At 39.1% G+C, this 6135-nt stretch overlaps 1 non-coding gene across 1 annotated transcript; it reads left to right on the forward strand.

Annotated features, from left to right (window-relative positions):
• Positions 1–268: 268 nt before the first annotated feature.
• Positions 269–374, forward strand: LOC118986860 (U6 spliceosomal RNA). The gene has a single exon (XR_005066473.1). It is a non-coding gene; the product is annotated as a U6 spliceosomal RNA (small nuclear RNA).
• Positions 375–6135: the final 5761 nt, after the last annotated feature.

Here is a 6135-nt window from a genome sequence, read left to right on the forward strand (position 1 = left end):
ATCCAACATGGTTAAGCTGGACACTAAAACATAAAATAATAGGAGTACACATAGCATACTACCATTTGGATAGAAAAAGAAGGCAAAATAAGACTATATGTGCATATGGCACATATGTATAAATTTACTAATTTTTGCAAATAATAAAAAATAAACCAGAAACAAATAAAATTGGTTATGTACAGGAGCAGAAGAAAAATTTTCTGTTACCTTTCCCTATTGTTTTGACTTTTAAACAACAGTTTTACATTTTCAAAAAATTCAATTAGTGCTTGCTTCAGCAGTTCATGTACTAAAACTGGAAAGATGCAGAGAAGATTGGCATTGCCCCTGCAAAAAGATAACACCCAATTTATCAAGCATCCCAAATTCTGGTGCTGAATATTAAACTTACTATGGTTATCACTTTGCAAAATATGTATGTACATCAAATCATTATGCTGTACACCTTAAACTTACACAATGTTATATGTCAATTATATCTCAAAACTGGAAAGATAATTGTTAAAAAGCCTGCTACCGTAAAGAAAAAGTTAAATCAACAAGAATAGGAAAACCCAAACATTGACTACAAAGAGCAACATGAAACTACTTCAAGGTTTAAAGGTTTTTAAACAACAGGTCTTTAACTTTAGGGGCCTATATTCTAAGAATGAAAACAAGCTGTGAATAGCCTTAAGCTTTATTAGCAGGTTTGTATTGGTAGTGTTATTGGTATAGTAATTATGATGCTATTAGGTTATTGTAAGGAGCAAATTAGTATATTGATGTTGGTGAAAACCAGGGTTCTCACTGTGGAAGGAAGAAGATAAAAATATGCACTGGGGAAAAAAAGAAGAACCCATGGTGTTGGATTGGAGCTGGGGGATCAAAATAAAGCCATGATTTAAAATAAAATACATTTCTGCCATCTGTCCACTGAAAGGGCCTAGAAGCAATAAAACCCCAATAACAATGAGCACTCCTACCACCCAGTTCTTGGTTTCTAAAAGCCAGTTTCTGCAGAAAGGAACCAAGTCTCCTTGGAGAAATAGCTGATTCCAGGTCTGGATCAAGAAAACTACAAAATGAGCTTAGGATTTCCTCTGCTAGAGAGCAAAGAAGTGATGGGACTGTGTCTGAAGGACACAGAGACTAGGTGGGAGGGGCCAAATATGGGACAAATTGAAAATCAAAGAGAAAAATTGGTGGTAATGAATAATCTGAGTTCATAATACTGCTCAAGAAAATTTTTAAAGTGAGCATGAAGAAGAAGAAAACTCCTTTTCTTAAAAAGTATAGTGCCAAATAATAAATATGGAAGACATGATAGAATTTAAAAAAGTGTGACTTGTGTAATCACTAACAATAATAATTGATTCAAGCAAAGCCTATTAATGCATACCAAAACATTGAATAAAACTTGGGGAACAAGTTATTGTCATATTCTCAGAACATAGTAAGTACATCTCACAGATCACTTCTTAATGATAAACAGGAAATAAATGCCTTCACAATGGAGAGTTCTAGCAGACAGCACTTTACTCAGCAGATTAAACCCAGCACAACCAATTACAGGACACAATGAAGGACATCGTGTGGCTCCTGAGATACACTAAGACCCAATATCACCTCTGTAGAGATTTTTCTAAAAATCTTTACTAAAACTAATTCTGAAGGAAAAAAAACAAAATCCAAATTGTGGGACACCCTATAAAAGAACTGACCTGAGAGTAAATGCCAGGAAAGACAAAAACAAAAACAAAAAACCTGTTTCACAATAAAGGAGACAATAGAGAGGAGACCATTTAAACAGCACATGGTTCTTGATGAGTCCTGGATAAAAACAAACACAAAGACAAAAATAAGTCAAAATAAGCCAGAAAAAAGCTTCAAAGGACATTACTGGGAAAATTAAATAAGATTTTTATATTAGATAATAATATAATTAAAATTATTATAATGAGTTTGGTTATATGAGAGAATGTTCTGATTCTTTTGTTTTCTCTTTTTCAAAAAATTTATTTAAGTTAATTCACTTTATAAAAAATAACTTTTAAAAAATTTGAATTGCAGTTGGCATACAATATTATATTAGTTTTGGGTGTACAGCACAGTACTTAAGCATTTACAAACCTCATGAAGTGATCACCTTGATATGTGTAGCATCCATCTGGCACCAGACATAGTTATTACAATGTTATTAGCTATATTCCCCATGCTGTACTTTACATCCTTGGGACTATTCTGATAACTAGCTTTTTGTACTTCTAATCCCTTTCACCTTTTTCGCCTATGCTCCCCAATCTATCACCCATCTGGTAACCACCAATTTGCTTTCTGTATCTATGAGTAGAATGTCCTTGTTCCTTAAGAGCCAAATGCTGAAGTGCTTTGAGGTGAAGCTTCATAAAGTCTCTAATTTATTTTCAAAGAAGTCAAAAATACCCTCATATATATGGAAACATGTAACTAAATGTTTTTAGTTACATTGGTAACTAAATGTTAACAAGTGGTAAAGCGAGCTGAAGGATATTTGAGTGTTCTTGGTATTATTTCCTCACCTTTTTTAGGGGAGTTTAAAATATTTCATAATACAAGGTCAGGGGAGGGGAATGAACACATGGACTGCATGGAGGTGTGTGACTCCAAGGCAATCAATCTGCCAGGGAGCCAAGCTAGTGACCTTGGACCTGGGTGACCTGGCCAGAAAAGATGAGCTATATACTATATCAGTCAGGATCCTTCTGGCTTCAAGTAACAGGATATCTGAGTCAAAATAGCCTAAACTGTAAGGACACCTAATTATCTCATGTAACAAGAAGTCGAAAGGTAAATGGCTCCAGGGCTGGTTAATTCATCAGTTCCAAAATGTTAGAGCCTTCTACAGTCAGTTTCTTTCTGGTTCTCTGGGCTGACTTCATGGCTCCATCTATCATGCCCTCACATGACATATCCAAAGCAGGCAGGAGGGGGCAGGCTAGCTGGAAGACTTTGCCTTCTCGTGTCAAGGATAAAACTATAAAACTTTTTCCCACAAGCAAGCCCCCCACCCACCACCACCTGAAGATTCCTTTTACATTTCACTGACCTTGCAAACCAGTTCTGAGTCAGCACCTGGGGTTGTTCAGGTGAACAAAACTGATAGGGACAGATGGCTGTTGGTTGAGGCAGTCAACTGTGTTTGCCATGAGAGCCAATGAGACTCATTTGCTCAGAGATCTGAGCCAAGAGACTCAGCCTGGCCTTGTCATTAGCAGTCAAGCTGGTGGTAAATGAGCAACAAGAAGTTGAGTAGAGGTCATGAGAAGCCAGCCAGGTACAAGCCAAAGTGAAGAGAGGAAAACCTCTATAGAGGGTGAGAAAGCCCTTGGGTGAGAAAGGAGAATGGCATCCATGTGCCTAGGTGGCTGGAGCTGCCTTGAGTATTAGAAACTGCTCCTCCTTCAGCTGCCTGGATCCCTGATATTTTCTGGTTGTAATTTCAGTTCCAGGCCATAGCGAATGTACCAGTTAGAACAAACTAAACCAATAACAGGGAAAAAAAGTGCTCTGGTTCAGAAAATGGAATTATTTATAGATGTACAGGAATGCCTTAAACTAGCCAAGGTGGTAAGTTTAGCCTGTCCTTAGGAAGTACTACAACCAAAAAGTGCTAGAACTTGGTGACTTGTCTCTGGCTCATCCTCGGTGTTTTTCCGTAGTCTATATCATTCTTATCTCTGCAGTAGGATGTCACTGCTTCCTGGTCCCTCTGTTACCATACACCTGCCCTTACCTTCTAAACTTGCATTCAAGTTTTGGCTTCACAAAGAACACATGTAGTGAGGCCCCCAGTCCCAGTCTCAAATTCCCAGAAGAAAGAAGCCAAGAGACCCATTGTTGGGTCAGATGTCTAATCTACCAAGTCCATAGACTTCAGGTCACAAAAGATAAGGATGGGATAGGAGAAAGGAGTCATTGCCTCAAGGCTGGAAATGTACCCCAAAAGGTATTCACCATGATGGTTAAGAGTATTTTTCAAGATGAGGGGGGAATTTGACCCTCCTCAGGGGTCATTTAGCAATGTCTAAAAATATTTTTGGTTACCACAACTTAGGGAAGTGATGCAACATTCATTTAATAGGTAGAAACCAGGTATGTTGCCAAACATCCTAGAATACTCCCACGACAAAGAATTTTTTAGTATGAAATGTCAGTAGCGCTGAGGCTGAGAAATCCTATCTGTCCTTTTGATTCTAATAACAGTTCTTTCAATCAAATAGATTATCTTTACCCACAGAGCACCACCCGAGGCCTGGTAGGTCATAAGACTCAATAAATTTATTTGTGGGGCAGAGGTTGAATGGAAACATCACTCTATGAGTGTGTGGCTGGCTGCTGAGTTCTGCTTATCTCCCCTGTTCAGTGTGCATTCTTGAGGGAAGGGGTCCACAGAGGCAGATGGTGTTGAAGTTCTGCCCTGGGTGGGGGAACTATTAAACAAAAAGGGAGGATGGAATAAGCAGGAACAGATACAAGCAGAAGACAGAACTATCAACACATACAAACTTGTTCCTGCAAGTGCTGAAAACACAGACAGCTGCCTAGCTGGTGCCTGCTCACCCCACACACCATAAGGGAGAGCTGTAAATCCTAAAGTCCCAAGCAGCTGCTGGCTGTGATGGGAGTGTCTTTTTTTTCCACTCTAACTTGTCAGGCAGGGAGGTTCAGGCTCCAGGCCATTGAGGTTCTTTTTGGCGTAGTCAATACAACATCTGCTTTTATTCTGTGAAGTGCATTATGAGCCTGAAATAGTAAAACATCTTTTAAATTAAAAAAATCTGTAAATGGTTCAGAGCAGAGAAGGCACAAGAAACAAGGAGAGAAAGAACTTTATAGCTGACTACTTCCCTGAAATTTCTGATAAACCTGAACCTGCTATTTCACAAAGGGGAATGAGTTTTCTGGCATAAATCCCAGGAATCAGATAACTCAGGATCTTTGCTGCCCTCTACTGATTATAATGGTGACTAGCAAGGGAATGTGAAAAGAAGAGAGATTTCTCAGTAGATTGCTTCATTTCTTCGTTTAATTTTTTCAACACACATTTACTTAGCTTATCCTTTGCACAGATGCTGTGTTAGGCATCAAATACAGTGGCAAAACATAGACAACCTCTCTGTTCTCATGGGACATACATCCTAACAAAAGGACAGACTTTGTTTAAGTCAACAAATAAACATTTTAAGGTTGTTCAAAATGCTCTTGAAAGCAATTAACATGAGAATGTGGAAGGGGGCTATTTACATTTGGGAGAGTTGGAAAGAGACATGTGAGCTAAGACTAGAAAGGTGAGACAAAGCCAGCTGTTCTGAGAGCAGGGCCAAAGGCTTTTCAGGCAGATGGAGAAGCGTTGTGAACTGGAGGCATAAAGGAGCTTGGTGGGTCCCTGAATCCAGGGCAGGCACGGTGTGGAGGGAAGGCTGGAGAGGCAGTCCATGAATAAACTTGGGTTTTATTCTGGATAAACTTTATTGGGAAGAAGTTATTGAAATGTTGCTCTTTTTGTTTTTAACAGATTATTCTTAGCCCTGGCCAGGTAGCTCAGTTGTTTGGAGTGTCGTCCTGATACTCTAAAGTTGTGGGTTTGATTCCTGGTTGAGGTACATACAAGAATCAACCAATAAGTGCATAGATAAGTGGAACAATAAATCAACATTTCTCTCTCTCTCTCTCTCTCTATCTCTCAAATCAGTCAATAAATAAAAAATTTTAAAATATTATTCTTTTAAAAACTACCTATTCACTATAGGATAGCAATACAGAATTTCCTAGAAATACCAGAATTTAAAAAGGTGCATACATTAAGGAAATAAGTAAACATCTAGAGGATTACTTTGTCTCTTGTGTGGATAATGGGAGGTAGGTCAGAAGATGAGAGCCGGACACAGACAAGGCTGTGTGGGAGTTGGGCTGGGCCAGGGTGATGCCATGGAGATGCACAGAAATGGGTGGATTTGAGGTGCCTCCAGGAGGTGCCCTTTCAGCACCTGCTGACGGGTTGGATGTAGAAGATGGGGAGAGACAGACGGCTGCCAAGGCTCCAAGGGTGAGAAAATCAGCTCTGGTATGTGACTGATGAACATTGGCAGTTTGGGGTTATGTTCCTGGCTA

The sequence above is a fragment of the Sturnira hondurensis genome, unplaced genomic scaffold (assembly GCF_014824575.4).
Source record: "Sturnira hondurensis isolate 20B ecotype Veracruz unplaced genomic scaffold, ASM1482457v3 Scaffold0004525, whole genome shotgun sequence".
Lineage (NCBI taxonomy): Eukaryota > Metazoa > Chordata > Mammalia > Chiroptera > Phyllostomidae > Sturnira > Sturnira hondurensis.